The sequence below is a fragment of the Zonotrichia leucophrys genome, chromosome 5, assembly GCF_028769735.1.
Source record: "Zonotrichia leucophrys gambelii isolate GWCS_2022_RI chromosome 5, RI_Zleu_2.0, whole genome shotgun sequence".
In the NCBI taxonomy this organism is placed as follows: Eukaryota; Metazoa; Chordata; class Aves; order Passeriformes; family Passerellidae; genus Zonotrichia; species Zonotrichia leucophrys.
Genome location: NC_088175.1, coordinates 40,921,746 through 40,939,881, shown reverse-complemented (window position 1 = coordinate 40,939,881; position 18,136 = coordinate 40,921,746).

Sequence of the window (18,136 nt, the reverse complement as noted above, 5' to 3'; positions counted from 1 at the left end):
TAGTAGTTCTTCTTTTACAGCCAGAAAAGACGAGGTTATTTTAAGGGATATGAAGAGAATGAGAACAAGAAACAGCTTCATATATAGACCAGAGGCAGAATTAAAAAGTCATAGGTAATTCCTGCTTCCAGTCATAATATTGAGGACTGTGCTTTAAAACGTGGGCTCCTGAGTCAGGATTTGAGCTCTAAAGCAGACATTGCAACGAGCTTGAGTGCACAAGGTCTCAAAGGTAAAAAGCAATTGAGAAATTACCTTGCAAGAGAAAGTGAACTGGCCCCACTTGTCTATTTAAAATTCCTCAGAAATACAGAAATCAAACAGAGGAAGATTAATGAGTACTTCCCCCGCATTTGCAAGGAATAGCTGCCAGAAAAAGGAAGGCAGAAGTCCAGTCTTTCCAATATGCCTCGAGTGGCTGGGAGGCAGTAACCTAATGTCCCCATTTCCTTTTACTACCATTTGACAGGGTAGTTTGTCCCCTGGTTTCAGAATAGGGCTGCATGTAGTCATAAGAGCCCCTCTTTCCTTCTCTTCCTGATTCTTAAAAATCCACCTAGCCCAGTTATGCATTTGGATTGATCTACCATCCATCTATCTATAATCTATCAACATACATACACTAAGATTCATTTGGGCAACCCACTCAACTTGATCACCTAAATGCCTTTATGCATCATGGCCAATTTCTGAACACCAGATAATCTCCTCATTGTTTCTTAGAGGAGTAAGATGCTCTGCCCCTTTCAAGGAGTAACTTACATACTATAGTGCCTCATATTGTTCATGAACAGAGAGGAACTGGTGGGTGGTGTGATTGTTTGAGCCTATCTTGGCCAAAACGACCATAAAATGAGGGAATTTGTGATTGCCAGAGAAGTAAGGAATGGGATCAGCAGAACTGCAACTTTGGATTTCTGGAGGGCAGACTTTGGCCTGTTGAGGTACTTAAGAGTACCTTAGGACACTGAAGGGCAAAGGAGTGAGGAAAAGTGAACATTCTCAAAGAATAAAATTCTAAAGATAGAGGAGCAGGCTGTCCCCCTGTACCCAAAGATGAGCTGGGCTGGAACACAGGAAAAAAAAGAGGTGTATCAACTTCATAAGAAGGGGTGGGCAACTCAGGATGACTACAAGGATACTGTAAGCTTATATAGGAAAAAAATTAGATGGTCCAGTGCCCAACTAGAACTTAATTTGGTAAGTACAGTAAATGACAACAAAAATGTTTCTATAAATACATTAACAACAAAAGGGTGGCTAAGAAGAACCTCCATCCTATCATCAAACTTTTTGATTGCAAAAGTTCCATACCTTCTCAGTGATTTCTCACACATAGCTCCTCACAGCACTGACTCCTTCCTCACAGCACAACCAACAAACTCCAACTCTCTCCTCAGCCAGCTGCCCCACTCTTTTGTAGTACTCGTCTTATTGGGCACAGCTGTGGCCTATTAAGGGCAGGCCTGTTCCTAATCTTTGGTGATTAGTACAGCTGCAACTCCTCAGGGGTGAGACTATCTTCAGCACTATCTTTATTTTCTTACATTCTATCCCTCCACATCATCCTTTATGCATGGGGATGCAGGGGGAAACACACTGACAAAGGATAAGGAAAAGGCCTAAGTACTTAATGCCACATTTGCCTCCATTTTTAATAATAAGACCAGTTGTTCTTGGAGTATCTAGCACTCTGAGCTGGAAGACAGGGAACAGAATGAAGACCCAATAATTCAAGTGGAAATGGTCAGTGACTCGCTACACCACTTAGACACACACAAATCTGTTGTACTGAGGGAGCTGGTAGGAGGGCCCTAATCCACTTTCAATCATTTGTCAGCTGTCCTGGCTAACTGGGGAGATCCCAGTTCACTGAAGGTTAGCAAATGTGATGCCCATCTACAAAAGGGGCCAGAAGAAGAATCCACAGAGCTACAGGCCTGTCAGCCAAACCTTGGTGCCAGGGAAGGTCAGAGATTGTTCCCCTGTATTGGGCACTGCTGAGGTGGCAGTTCAGAACCTGTGTCCAATGCTGGGCTCCTCACTTCAAGAAAGTCATTGAGGTGTTGGAGCATGTCTGGAGAAGGACAACAGAGCACAAGGAGATAGGGTCTGGAGCACAAGTCCTGTGAGGAGCGGCTGAGGGAGCTGAGGCAGTTGAGGCTGTTTAACCTGGAGAAAAGGAGGCTCAGGGAGGACCTTACTGCTCTCTACAACTGCCTTAAAGGGGACTCTAGTGAGTTTGGTCCCAAGTGATAGGAAGCAACTACTAGCAAGTGATAGGACAAGAGAAACTGTCCTCAGGTTGTGTTAGGGAAGGTTCAGATTGGACGTCAGGAAAAATTTCTTCACTGGAAGAGTGACCAGGCATTGGAACAGGCTGCCCAGCAAAGTGGTGGAGTCACCATCCCTGGAGGTATGTAAAAGATGCGGATATGTGGAGTGTAGGGACACAGTATAGTGGTGAACTTGACAGTGTTAGGATTATGTGTGAACTTGATAATTTCAAGTGTCTTTTCCAACCCAAATAATTCTGTGATTTTGTTCCTTCATGTCTTTGAGAAACAATCTGATTATGGTCAACATGGAGCTGCAGGGAATGTGACTTTTTCTTTTCTCCTTTCTATTGGCAGAGTGAGGGTTACAAATAAAGATTTTCTGCTAATGCAATGGCAACATCAAGAGCTTTAAACCCTGATCTTATGTTTTCTAATGCATGTTCATCTCTTACATTGACTGCTTCCTTATACTGTTTTTCACCCAGAGCATGTTTGGGTACTAAAACAGGCTCCCCAGGGAAGTGGTCACAGCACCCATCTGACAGAGTTCAAGAACAGTTTGGACAATGCTCTCAGGCCTGTGGTGTGACTGTTGGGATGTTCTGAGCAGGGCCAGGAGTTGAACTCGATGATCCTGATGGATCCCTTCCAACTCAGCATATTCTATGATTCTATGAACTTTGTAGTCCTCATGGGAAGTCATCAGAGCTACAAAATAATACTTTTTATTTTTCTCAAGATGCTACTTGTGTGGAGAACTGGCACTTCATTCTGCCACTATTTTCCTAGATTCATTTCTAACCTTGTTTTTCATGGAAGCAAAATTGTTTTTCAAGAAGCAAATACAATTCAGAGAGGCAGACTTCTGTTTTCAGTGGACAACTTTTCACGGTTATCCATAATTCCAAAGGCATTGAGACCATCATTCAAGCTGCTCAGAAATTTTTAATACCCCAGTGTCATGGAACACACAGTTGTCAAGACAGGTTGATAAACACACATATGCTATGCCATGGAAAAATCACTTCCTGCATGCAGCCAGTAATGTTCCTCACAGTACCACAAAGCATTTTGTAAACACAAGCTAATTGCATTGCCCAGGGATGGTTATCTCACCTGTAAATTCACAAACAAGAAAACTGAGATGCAGAGGTTTAAGTAGCTTGGTTAGCAAGAAATTTGTGGTTAAAGACATTGGCTCTGAAAATCTTTACCAGGTAAAGATTTATGCTCTAATTACCATGCTCTAAGTAGTGGGCTGTGCTTCTGCAGGGATTGCCCCCTGAAGCACTGTTCCTTTACAACTGCTCTCCTGACTATCTACTGCAGACCATTTGTCTCCTGTCCAAATTTTGGTTATTTTCATTGACTGTGGCAGCATCAGCTGAGGCAACTCATCTCTTGGTTCTGCATGTGCAAGCAGGAAGGTCTCTTTTAGGGAACTGTCACATGTGACTTTGCTAGCTGCATGTGTACCACCACAGATAGGAGCACTTCTGTCCAGGAAATTTTGTGGTGAGCCCCTTAACAAGCTGCCACTGCATGGGAGCTTAAGTTAGAAGTCAAAACACTCCAAGGCCTGAACTGCATCCTACAGATGAGCCATTTCCAAATGCTTTCGTATAGCACAGGGTAGGAGCAGTTCAGTGTGGTGTGCAGCAAGGTCATGACTATCTTATCTCAGTATCTTCAGCTCAAATGTCTCAGTGCAGCGTATGTCAGGTCATTCTGAAAATTTGGGCTCATGTCTAAAGACAGATCAGCCTGCATCTGCTTCCCCTTCAAATCTTTCCCAAAGTACAGACATCGGGACTTTTTCAAAGAAAATTTGGAAGGCAATTTGGTATGCAGCTCCAAATGTTTCTCAAAATCTTCCCCACAAACCCTTAGCAGTACAGACCTTTGTGGTTCTGCCACTCCACATTCACTGAAGTGAAATTACCCAACTGTAAGACAGAAGCAAGGGCAGGAAATGACCCCATGAGAGGCCCTTCTGGATAGCAATGGTGAGAATGAAGCTGTTAATCATTATACTGCATGGTGATGAGACTCTGCTGCCAGGCTAATAAATACTCTGATCCGGCATGGTATGGATGCACATCCAGATGTGTTCTTGTCTGCAGAGGCAGCAGAGGGATTTCAAGGTCTGCAGTGGGTCTGCTGGAGACTGAGGAATTGTTAACAATGTTAGCAATTTGAATAGTTAAATTGATGAGGGGCTTGGGGAAAATGTCAGTAAATTAGAAATCGTTAGAGACATTTGAGCAGCATTAAGGCTGAGAATTTTGTTGAAGGACATGTTTATTATAGAAATGATTGAACCCTATTAGAAATGAAAAGACATTTTGTAATATCACTTGACTGAAAGAACAAGGGCACAGAAATGTCTGTAAGTACACACACATATTCAATCACAATGGCAAGCTGTTAAAAAAGCAAAGTTTCACGCAAACAAAATGAGAGGAAGAATTTGAACAGAGTGGGCAGTTGAAACAGAAGCATTTAACTGCTTCCCAGTTTCTTGGGTCAAGTATGGAATATGATAAAAGGGAAAGCAGAACAACATAAATTTCTGTTTGATTCTCTCTTCTGCTGTTCTGTGAATGGAAGTGGAGAAGCACTGAACAGATGAATAGGGAAGATGGGGTCTGAAGAGAGAAGAGAAAAAAAGCTTCTCAAGGCTCTCCACTTTTGTGCGTGAAAAGTTTTAAATACTGTAAAACTAATTATTTTAGGAGAAATGCATTGCTGTATTGTCTAAATGTGCAGACAAAATATTTTTATAGTAATCAGCAGAAATCATTCATCTCTATAATGTTTTGTAACCTCTTGATTAGCACAAAGTTAATTTGGTGCTTATCAGTCCAAAGCAAGGGGAGCATGAAATTAAGTTGAAGCCAAATTTTTATTTCCTTCCTTTGACAACTTCCTTTTGATATAAACAATCATTCTATTGAATAAGGACTGAGTTTAAAATACATTATAACTTTCTGATTTCTGCTGTTATAGAGTATTTTCATGTTATTCTACATGGCATTTTTCTTTGCTACCTTTTATTTATCCTCTCTCCAAACCTCCTGAATACTTCCTTAAATACAGCAGGTCCAGTTTAGCTGTGGTGTAACTCTCTGGCTTTCCAACTTCCTTTCAAATACAAAATTAGAATTTTGGACTTATTTTCTAATAATACAAATAGATTAAATGATGTTGAATGTATATGTTTCTTCTCCAGTTTTATGACAAAGAACAGTGGTCCAATGAGCACCTTCTTTCAGTTTTGAAGGCTGAACTTTTCCTCCTCACATTGTAATATTTCCCCACTATTGTCTGCGGGAGTTTGTCTTTCTCTCCTGCACCAATACACAGCCTCCCAGGCAGGGAGGCTGCACTTCTGAAACTGCCACCTGGAGTCCTCAAGAAGCCAGGGAGGATGGAAATCCATCAGCAGAGTTTTCCAGTGATTATCACTCTCCTTAGTCTCTCTTTTGTTTTGTGCAGCTGGTGGAGTGCTGCTGCATTGAAGGGCAGCTATGATGAATGAACTCTGGATGGCTTAAAAGCTGGACCATAATCTGATGTCTCCTAACAAGGCTTCCCTTCTCTAGAAATTCATGGCACATTTACGAGTCTCCTTCCTTCTTCCCCCGTCCTTTTTGCTTCTTAGAGAATCGTGGTTTAAAGAGATATTTCAGAGGTATTGTTCAGAGATATTTCACTAAAAGTGAGTCACTCCATATGCAGAGCTGCAGCATGTCAAAAAGGACTTTGCACACTGAAAATGATGCTAACAAGCCCAGCTTTACAATGCAAAATATATCATAAACTTTATTGCTTCTGTTGCCTTTTCTCTCTGTTTTTCCTACAACATTAGTGGATGCTTCCATTCAAGAGACATTTAAAAAGGGTATTTTTTGAGGCCACTTGGAATTGCCATTCTTGATACACTTGATATCCCTACTGAAATCTAATTTGCAGTATGGAGCTTTGTAATTTCATGCTAGAACAGCAGAAAATGGAAGAATAACTCATCCAGAAGGAGAGGATTATGTAACAGTAGTGAAGGAGAATGAGCAGAGACAGGGAAGATCCTCTGGAAAGTTGCTGGTTCTGCAGTGCCATCCACCTGCTAATTGGTTTCAAACGATGGGGAGACACACTGCCAAAAAGCAGAAGAAAAGAGAGGGGAAAAAAAAAGCTTTGTATTAATACAGCTCAACTACATTCATTCTGACAAACAGGTATATATTGCAACTGAATAAAATCCTCCTCTACCACCCAGGCTCCACTTAATGAATGTCTGCCTTTGCTTCTATGGACAAGGTATGTACTCCAGACATTGAGAAAGGGGAGTGAGACATTTGGTGTGCGATGAGGTCAGCCTGTTACAAGTCACACCAAACTGAAGCGGGGAATTTGAGTGCTGGGAGAGTCACAACACCTCACAGTGAGGATTTGGTGTGGGACTGTGATGGTCTAATGGAAGCTGTGGACTCTGTCCCAGAAAGGACACCGATTAGCAAAGCAAAAGAATTGCTGACAGACACACTGAAGAAACTTTGAAGATTGATAAGCTGGACTTGAAAACCTCATTAATTGTTCCAACACAGGGATGCTCTAAAGGTGCCACAGAGTTCCACTGGAAAACAGGGTAGACAGCCCTATGCAGCCTGCTCTGCTTGTCTTGGTATTGTAGCATGTGATGGTGGGACTAGTGTGAGAATAGCAATGACAGTGCTGTATGCAGATATTATACATTAGGGTTACATTACTTCATTAGACATTAGCTGAGAGTTAATCAGTGCACAAAAATATATCACTTTTAAAAGAGGGAAGTATTTATCACAGACTGGTGAAAGGCATCATGATAGAATTCTAGGCTGCTTCTTACCTTGAGAAAACCCACAGCAGAGCCATGGAAAAAATGGCTGCCAACCTAGGGTACACAACCACAGGCTCAGGCTGGAGAAAAACCAAGGACAAGAATTTCCACGGATAACAGCAGGAGATGGATGGGAGAACCAAGGAGACAGCACTAGAGGAGCTCTGCTGCAATGACACCCCACTAGGTGTTTGTTCATTCTACCATTTTTTTAATGCAGTATGAATTCTCCTTGCTGCTGCTAATGTTATGGGGATTGCTGTTTTATCGATCTATGCACCATGATTTTCACGTTTGTCTCCTAAATGGCTACTGTTATCTAAGAATCTCATGTACAATTCAGCTGGAATTGCTCTAACATGCAGAATGCTATGTCATCTAAAACTGGGGTCACTTCACTGTTGATAACAGCTCTCCGAATATTCATTCAGTAAACATACCAAAAGCATCAGTCCTACCTGGTGCCTTTTACCACCCCATTAAACGCTTTCCTGTTTTGAAAAATGTTATACTTCTGTGCACTGTTTAACTCTCAACTGATTTCTAATGAAGTAATTTTACCTTATAGCTCTTAATTTTATTGAAACACCGTTTGATAATTTTTCCACAACATCTTGCAAGCAACAGCCACCCAGCAGGAGCAGGTGTTTGGAACCATGGAATAGTGACATCCATACTATGTCACACTTGGACAGGGTGGAGGCTATCAGAGCACAGCAGCGTTCTGCAACCTTGACCATGCTTTCTTCCCCTAACATAAAAACCTCTCTGGTTAACAAATTGTCTTTCAAAACTGAAAACTTGCAAAATAAAAGATGGCACCTCAGAGAAACAGTAGCAGAGCTGGATATTTGAAATTGGAACTCACTGAAAGAAAGTGAAGATTTGAAGGATGAGTTTGGGTGACTGCAGGTCAGTGCAAACTGTTTGAGGACATCAGTAGAACACCTACACAGGGAAGTGGAGAATTCCAGGGACACATTGAAAAACAAAGAAAACAAATCAAACATTAGAACTGCAGAGTAAAAATTTGGATTAAATCAATGAATGGCTGAAGGCAGAGATCATGGAAATCTCCTGCCATATTTTTCCATGCTAAGACAATAAAATGTAGCAAAAGATCAATATATTAGAAGCAAGAAATATGTTTGAAAATTTGAGACCTTTGGAATGCTTGCAAATCACACTGGGATTGAAAGAGAAAGTACATGAGCAAGAAAAACTCAGAGCCCGCCAGTTAAGGAACATATTAGAAGAACTTTATAAACTCAGGGAAGTACAGAGGAATTGGATTCTGCAAGTGAAAGGACCGCTATAAGAATTAGCTGAGAAAGCTGCAGTTTTGGCCGTAGTGATAAGAACAGATCCTGGGCATTTGCCCCCTTATTGCATAAGCACGCTGAAGCCAAGCTTCTGGAGACTCTCTCTTTAGTTAAAACATGAAGTGTCTTCCATTACATTTGGAATATCTCAAAGGTTTTGCTGACAGTAACAGTTTACTTTGGATTTTCCTGATACTATTTTATTAGTAACAATATTCCAGTATGTTTAGTGGCAATATATTTGATATACTGGTGCAAACCCTTACCCATACTTCAGCTTTAAAAAATCAACTATTACCATTTTAGGAATAAAGCCTCTGCAAAGTTGTCCACATGTAGTAATTTTCCCTTGCACAGGTTTTGACTATGATAGAGTTAAATTTTTTAACTAGGTTGTGTGATGTTACATTTCAGATGTTCAATTAAAACAGGGATGTTTTCATTATCACTGAGCAGTGTTTACACAGTGTCAAGGCCTTTTCTGCCTCTCACACTTCCTCACCAGCAAAAAGGCTGGGGGTGCACAAGAAACTGGGAAGGGGCACAGCTTAATAGCTGACCCTAACTGATGCAAGGGATATCTCACACCTCATGAGGCCATGCTCAGCAATAAAACTGGGAGTGAGGGATGGAAGCATGAGCTGCCATTTCTCAGGGCTGGGCATCAGTTGCCGGTGAGCAAGTGTTTTTTTCTGCATCACATTTTTTACTCCGTTTTGTTTGCTGTGGGCTTTTTTCCCCCTCTTTTTGTTGTCTGTGCTTCTTCCCCCACCCCATCCCCTTAAACAAAAAAAAAAAATTAAATGCCCTTTATCTCAAGGCACAAGTCTTCCCACTTCTACCCTTCTGATTCTACTCTTACTAGGGCAGAAAAGAACAAGCAGCTGAGTGGTGCTCAGCAGCCTAGCACAGTGAAACTACACCATCCCTTCTTTGCATTAATACATGAGTTCATGTAGGCTGGTTTTAGAAATCAAGTTAACTTTAGGTTCTGAGCATAGGTTTGGGGTTTTTTTCAATTAGATTGTTAAGTGTGAATATATTTTATAGTAGATAGCTGCATGTAGTAAAAACCCAAAAGAGAACTCACTGCTTCAGGCAAAGGAGGAAAAAAAAATGCAGTTTGTGCTAATTTGACTGAAAGTGGGCAATGTTCAGTGCTTCATCCAGACTCCTGGAATCCTCTTCCCTACTAGATTGTCAGCTTCTATGTTTTTCACTTACAGCTCACACTGCAGATTGCAGAGGATATATTTTCTCCAGACTTTGAGAAAGAGCATGGAGAATCTTAAAGATGTGGGAGGATATGTTAGTTTAGGCTGGTCAAGAAGGGCTTTCATTAGTGGACATTAATTCAGGCAGTGCATAATTCCACTTGGCTAAAAGCTTTTTTTGTTTGTGTATCTAGAGACAATAGCCAATAGAACTTTTAAAATAGAAATAAATAAAAACATGTCATTTCTGTGAATGAAAAGTTTAATCCTAAAGACCAATGTATCAGCTGGCCAACTGATAATCATGCTGAACCTTCGAGTTATTCCTGACATTTGTGCACATAGCAGGTAGAGCATGCTTGCCAGGCAGAAGCTGGCAAACAAACAGTGCACAGAACAAATATGATAGAGGGAAAAAAATCTGAGATGATGGTGAAGGGAAAATTGTGATTCCAGTGCATCATTTTCACTTTAGCTTGTAGCAGTGGCAGTGGAGAAAAATTCTGGAGATGAAAAGCCTAGAACAACCCCTTAATCTCTTCTGTGCCTGTCCTGTGTGACAAGCCACCCTTTGAAATCAGAAGAGATACAGTTTAGATGACTGAAGTTTGAGCATAAAGAGATTGGGCAACACTCAGAGGTAAGATGAAGTCAGAACAAAGAATTTAAGATGCTGAACTGCGACTCAGTGGAGCTAAATTTTCTTTCTGCATCCTTCTTCCCTTTCCTCTGGCAAGTCACTTAACTCCCTGTATCTTAGTCCCCCAACTGAATAATGAGGCAGTAATATTAAATGGTGTTTTTATTTTCATACTTGAGAGCATTTGTTTGTTTGTTTGCATTAAACTAGTAAAATATTACAGAACTGAAGGAGGGAATGATAAGGTAAATGTTGAAAGAACAAAGTGGAGGGGCAGTTGTGGAAAAGGCTAAAGGTAGGAATCTCTTACTCTGGATCAACAACATCAGTCAGAACAGTTTATGTACATGTAAAAATGGTTTAATCAGAGAAAATGCCTGGTATAATTAGAACCCAATCTAAATAGAGACTTTAAGTACTATTGTTATCAGGTAATAGGAATACTGAGATATGAACTGCCTGTGCACAGGCATTAGTGCCAAGGTAGTCTGAACTGTACTACCTGGTACTTATTGACAATTGCACCTGTGCAACACCAGACTCATGGTACCTAATTCTTGTTGCCCAGTGCCACAGGGAAAGCTACAAGAAAAACAAAGGTTCAGCAAGGTCAAAGTTAAAAAGGAGAAATGGTCACAAAGAAGGGGTTCCAGAAATACACAGTGAGAAGAGTCACAGAAGATTACTCTGCAGTGGGGTAGATAGCTTTGTCACCTTCATTTTTCAACAGACCTTCCCAACTAGCTTCATCTGCTGTCATGTATCCATAATACACATGAAACCTGAGGGTGGCTTACATAAAATTTCAGAGGCTTCTGTAGGAGCCAAGAGAAGTATTAGAGCTTACAAGCGTATTATACAGCATAAAGTTGCTACTTCACATAATGTGTAAATGTTTGGTGAATTCTGCAGAGAGAGAAAACAAATCTTTCTCTGATTTTGATAAACTATTTCAATAGCAGTACTTACAGGTCATAGTAAAATAAGGTTTTTTTCTGGTAAACTATGGATAAAGAACAAGAATGAAGAAAAATCACATATGCAGCACTTTCTACATATGCAGTTCTTTCTACAACTGGCAGTCTTTATGAATGATGTATAAAGGCTCAGATAATCCTATGATGTTTCTGTCTTTCTGTCTTCCCTATCTTTATTTTAGGAAATAAACTAAAGGAAAGGAAATTATGTGCTTGGTTATCACATAAAAAAGCAAAGTTGTATTTTTAATTCATACATTTTTTGTGTTCTGAATATAGCTGTAGGGCTGGATTTCTGCAGGGGAAATGTCTCTAATTACAGTCAGGTGACACCACCTTTGTGTTGAAGGAACCAATAAGTGCCAGGAAGTGCTACACGATGCTATAAGCATCAGAAGGGAAGTCTTGAAAAGTGACTTGAAACAGGTACGTGAGCATATGTGTTACACTGATCTGTTATATCTGTGTGTCTCACAAACTTTTGCCTTCTTTACAGTTTATTAGAACTTTGGTCAAAGCCACACTTAGAGCAGCAATTCACTGCATATACAGTATGCATATTACATGTTGCAGTAAGTGCTGAAGACCATGACCAAAAGGACCTTTTGTCCTAAACACTGTCCATGGCCACAGATGACTCTGCCCTTGAGCATGCAGAACTGTAACACTCAACAGGTGCCTTAGTGCTGCCTTGTTTGGGAGGGGAGAGGTAGTGTGGAGAGATCAAACCATTTATTAAGATCATAGAGCCTATAGAAACCAAACTTAGATCTTCAGCAAGTCTAAGAAGATGCCTATTTCTCTTGAGTTTAAAGCAATTAGCTTTAAACAAAAAGACAAATACCTCATTAGAAGTCTCCCTTGCAGGAGAAATTAATTTCATCTTCAGTCACGTACTTACATGAGTGAACACTAAGGTGACACTTTTTATGGTGACACCTAATAATCAGTGAACAGAAGAAGGAGTTGGGAAATGCTTGGAATATTTAGCTACAGAAGTCGACTGGTCCAGTCCTGATGTTTGAGAATGCTCAAGCTGACTCAGTATCTAATTGCTTTACCTCAGCACTCATAACAACTTTGAAGTTTTTGGAAAGAAACAAGGTAAAAAGCTGCTGAATGTGCTGCATTTTCAGAGGTACTGCACTCCAGCAGCTCCTATTGACTCCTCTGAGCCAGAACTAAGGCAGCTCTACAGAGAAGCAAAACTGCTGATTCTCCCTGGACAGAGCTCCAGACCCTCTTTGTACATGTGTGCTGGCTTCAGGGGAGGCTGAGGATCTGATCACAGAGTAACCAGAGCCAGTACATATAAAAATCTCACTGAGGGCACCAAGGGTACTTCTGTACAACTTACCCTGTCCCCCAAAACCTGTCACATTCAGCAAGAAATACTCTGAAGGAAAGATGGAAATAGTAAATTAGACTATTTAATCATTTGAAGATAATCTTTTCCAGAGGGAATATTGGCTACAGACTTTTAAGAAGATGGGACTTTAGGGCTGGGAAATGTTTCTATCATGTCAGTATGGTAAAAAAGTTAGTTCTGCATTGTTTGGAAAACAGCAGATTTCCTTGCAAGGTTTGTGATTAAACATCTAACAGAAAATAATTATTTTCTTTCAGGCAGTTAGGCACCAAAGAGTCCTCATAATATTCACTGTTAATTATAAAAACTAGTATCCATAAAACTGAAATATTCACTAGGAGAAAGTATGCCATTTACCATGCAAAAATCCTTTTACACACAGAAAATTGGTGCCTCTTCTGTAAAAAATATCAGTTGGAAAGAGGAAAAAGCACATTGATCTGCATGCATATGATGAGATCATGGAGAATCAACAAAGCAGTTAAATGACAAAGGAGAAAAACTATACTTTGCTGGAAATCTGAGTAAATATTTCTATACTGATATTTCTTAGTTTCTATAAACTCATCTAAGCAGAAAAACAATGTTTGCTTGCCTGGGGATAGAGTGGGAATGAAAGAAATCCTGCCTGGAAATTCACTACTTAAGAATAAAGAAATTTGTGCCTACACAAAATATTAGATCAAATGGGAAACATATGAACAAAATTTGCTATGATTTGGAAGGCATCTGAAAAAATTTGGCTTGTTAGATTTATTCTAAAAAAACCTTCTTACCATTTGAAGGAAGTTGTCACTTCTCCTGTCATTTCCTCTTATTTTTCATTGTTTCTTCCCTTCTATGACCTAACTTATATTTTGGTGAGGAGAAATTTGGTGAGCAGACAAAATCAATCCTTTCATTTTTCTATGCATTCATTTTATTTTCTCAGAGGAAAACAAAATAAGCAAAATAAATACATGGAAATGTGTACCACATACGAACAGGATGCTTATGACATCTATTCACGGCCTGGCATGGTACTAGGTACAAATAAGGATATCATAACTGGGAATGCTGCAAGTCCTACTATAGTGAGACTAGAATGATCAAATTTACATTGCTTTAGTCTTTTTTTTTCAAATAATGACTTCTAACATCTGTATTTTTTAAAATGAGGCAGCAGAGAATCCTCCAGTTTGAAAAATAATCTAGATTTAAAAAGGATAATCTGATTTAAAAAAAAAGATGTGAAAATTTCATTTGCTAGACTTATCTCTAGATAAGAGAGCAGCTTGTTTTTAAACAAACCAACAAACACATTGATTTATTGACAGTTACTGTGGGTAGGTATTTTTGCCAATCAAACATAACAGGTATACATTGTATAACAACAACAGTAGTTGAGAGGACGCAACTCAATAAAAACAAACAGGTCATCACACCTAGACAAGAATAATGAACTGAAGAAACATAAGATGAGGAGGAACAAGCTAAATAATTGCATGTCAGAAAGAGATTTGGATGTTTACAATATTATTGTGCTGCAAAAAAGGCAAACCCTTATTGCAATTTATAGTCCATGTTCTAATCTACAAAACATTTAGCAATTCTTCAGCTCTCCTTGAAGCAGTCTGTAGAGAGCTGGACATCTGAGCTGGGATGAGACATGGCCAATTTTGGACACTTCATGGAAGGTATGGTCCTACTGGGAAAAAAACCAGAGGAATACAACAATAATTATCAGGCTTCAGAAAGGTATATCTGTTAGAAAAGGCTGAAGGAATTAGGATAGGTTTAATCTGACATTCCTATGAATAGCTGAACTTCAGAGAGAAGAAATCTAAGAGGTAAAACAATAGCAGCTTTCAAATATATAAAAGGTAATTTCAATAATAGGAACAAGTGGTTTTCTGTGTCTGCTGTGCATAGGACAGCAATATTTTGCTCATCTAACTGTTTGCTCATATCTTTTGAAGTGCTGTCTGGAAATGGACCTGTTACCAAAATAACACTAAATACAGTTTTGCACTGCTACAATTTCCCTGGTACATTAAAAGTACATTTAAAAAATACAATTTGGGAAAAGTATGGCAGAACTGGAGAAAAAAGGAGAAAGTCTTCATATAATTGTATATTTCTCTCTTCCTCTGAAGCAGCTGGTGTCTGAAATTGTTTTCAAAGAACCTTCTCTCACCTCTGTGCTGAATGAATCTACGGAAAAACCTTGCACAAACCTGATTTGAAATGAAATAACTCCCATTTTGGAATGAACTGTATGATGAAGATGTAGTTATAAAATAAATAATGATTCAGCTCTAACTTTCAATTTTGTCCTTATTAAGTTGCTCAACCAGGTGTTGAAGCCAATAGAATTTGCTTTTCCTCTGCTGGAAAGCTATTTTGAGTGCAGCATGACTGAAGAATAGCCACTTATTAGCTGCCCAGCAGTGCTCTCGGCTTTGCTGCTAGAATCCCCCACAATTGCTCCAACAACGCTTTTGCCAATACTCGTCTGGCTCAATCAGCAGCTCTAACGCTGGAGTATGAAATTCTGCAGTGCGTGTGAGGGTGGTAAGCTGCCTGCTGTTTAACAGCTCTGCCTCATGGTGCGGTGTCAGAAGGGAGGCAGCACTGATTTTGATCTTCAGTTTGTATTTGTTTCTCTCTTCAATTTATTCTCTTCTAGTCTCAGTGCAGGATAGATCCTGCACTATCCTGACTGAAATTCCTGGCTAATGTTGTGTGCTGCTCCAGTGTTGCCATGTTTCATGCTGGAACTATCTTTCCTCTATGATGGGGGATGTAATTCTTCTGCATCTCAACTGGACTGTAAGGATTAATTAAAGTTTGCAATGCGCTGTGAGTACCTTGTATACCACTGACGTGGAAATTATTGTTTGTAACAGCCAGTCCGAACACCATCTGGGATTTCCATGTTCCTGTTTCAGCTCACTTGTACATTACCAAGCTTGATCTGGCACCATGAACAAAACATTAGCATTTCAATCTCTAGTTCTGTGTTTGGTGCTGTGTCCAGCCCCCGTGTAAGTCTGCATACATCCCAAAAAGCTGTGCTCAGCACACCAGGACTCCAAGGGGCTTTCTACAGCTGCAAACCTGAGACATCCCTTTCCTTTTCCTGCACTTGCAGTCTGGTGTGGGTTGGATCCACAAAACAGTGGATCCCTTTAACCTTTTCCACTGTCATCTCTGCCCACAATTAACTTCAAGTCAGCTTGGCAAGACTGTGTATGAAATGATGGTGGAATTGGGCTCTGCATCTCACAAAAGATGTTTTTTCCCATGAAACAGAAGCGCCCCTTTGCATGGCATCTGAAGTCCTATAGGGACATGGCAAAAAAGGGCTGATACTGCCAAAGTATCCAAGCCAGCAGTGGAAGTGACCCAGACCATCCCACAGTATTCCTGTATGTTCATAACACCTACAAAACTTAACCCAAAACCTGCCTTACCAGCTCACTGTGAGATCCTCTGCAGGGCCAGGTGATTATCTCTGAAACAGACAAATCCCAACTCTGATTTATTACTCTGCTTTTATGCACCAACACAGCTAAGAGTATAATTTAAAACCTTCTTGTGACTTCACTGTTTTTGTAATTCACAATAAACCAATCAGGTTAAATGACTGTGGAAACTCCCCCAGTATCAAGACAGATACTCAAAATGGCATAAAACGTAACCACTCAACACAATTGTGAGCTTTCCCTGGGGAAAAGAGGAAGTAACAAGGAGTTTGAAGTTTACTTCCTAACTGAAGGGTTCCGATAGGGGCCTTACCCAAAACACTGGGAGGCCTGACCTTCTGAAGAGTGCACTATTTTCACAGAGGTACAACTGTAGTTCTCTCACCACACTAACTGCTGCCATTTACATGTTTGAAGTGACATCTGACAGGTTTCAGGTGTCGCCCCAATGCTGAGTGCTAAATAAACACGTAATGAAAGATGGACATTATCCACCGGAGCTTTGTATTCCATCACTTTCCCCGTAGCATCAGACTCTCCTCAGCCTTTGAAGAGTCCCTCCTGGATTTCTGAACAAGCTCAGAATTAATGTGGCAGGAATTCTGCTGCAACTGTTCCTCAGTGAGGGCAGCATCATGTGCATCACTACTCTCCTCTGCCACCTTGAGACAGTGGTTTCTGATTTTATGAAGAAAAGCTTAGGCGCTATCTACACTTTCACATTCTGGAGCCAGCCTAGGGAGAAATGTCTATTTGATAACTTTCAAGCAATCCCACTATGTGATGCATATTTGTTTGCCCCAACACATCTACAACCAGCTGTCTGGTTTTAATCAATTTTTACCTAATGTCTTCAGAGATACAAAGCCATTAAAAATTCATAAAAAGAGGCAAATGGGCCTATCACAAATCTGAAGTGTAGATGAAGAACTGGGAACAACAGAGAAGAGACTCGAAATGAGAATGAAAAAATGATACAGGAGAAACTGATGTCTAAATGTTTATTACAAGATAAACGCAATTTATTGTCATTACAGCTTCTTTGATTACCTTTCAACCTTTTCTTAACGACGCCCATATGTTGCGAATAAGAGGGTTTTATGACTTTTGTTCTCTCACCTTTCCCAGGGCTTACATTCCCGCTTTAATGACGACGCCGACCCCAGCCGCGCTGCCGCCGGTGTTTGCCCGCCCGTTGGCGGCTGTGGCCGGGGAAGGCGCCCCGCGGGCCCGGTCGGAGGCCGCCTGTCGTTCCGGAGACGAGCGCCAGGTGGCGGTGCCGCCACTGCCGCGCCGCGTCCCGGCTACCTCCAGGCATCCATTCAAGGATCGGGGGAAGCTTTGTTTAACAAGAAGTCCTTCAAAAAATGCTTAAAATGGCGAATAAAGGTAAATTATTAGATTCTATCCGGGTTTTCTGAGAGCAACACTAAAACGGGAAAATAAAAAATGAAGTTAGAAAGTGGCAGCGCCGTCAGGAAGGGACAATGCTCACTTTAGTCACTGCGCATCTCTGTATGGGGAAAACAAATCTCAAGAATTTCTGAGTTGATGTTGCTATTTTTTTCTGTTGATACAAATTTCATAGAGGTAATAATGTCTTCTGTCTGATTCTCTTGGAATGAAATCCGTGGTGAGTAAAACTGTAACTGCTCATGACTCACCAAAAACTAATTTCATAGCTTGTGTAGTTATAGGTGTAAGAATACCAATGAAGCTTGTTAACACTCTTTTCCTTCCATCCTGCCCTTATGATGTCAAGACTGTAATGTCACAAAATGTCAAGACTTTGTACCCACAGAGGAAGACTTGGGGTGATGGTTGAAGACAAACTGACCGTGAGCCAGCAGTGTGTGCAAAGCCAACTGTGTCCTGGGCCACATCAAAAGGAGTGTAACCAAGAGGGTGAGGAATTGATCTTCACCCTTTACTCCACTCTTGTGAGACCCCACCTGGAGTACTGCACACACTTCTGGTGCTCCCAGCGTA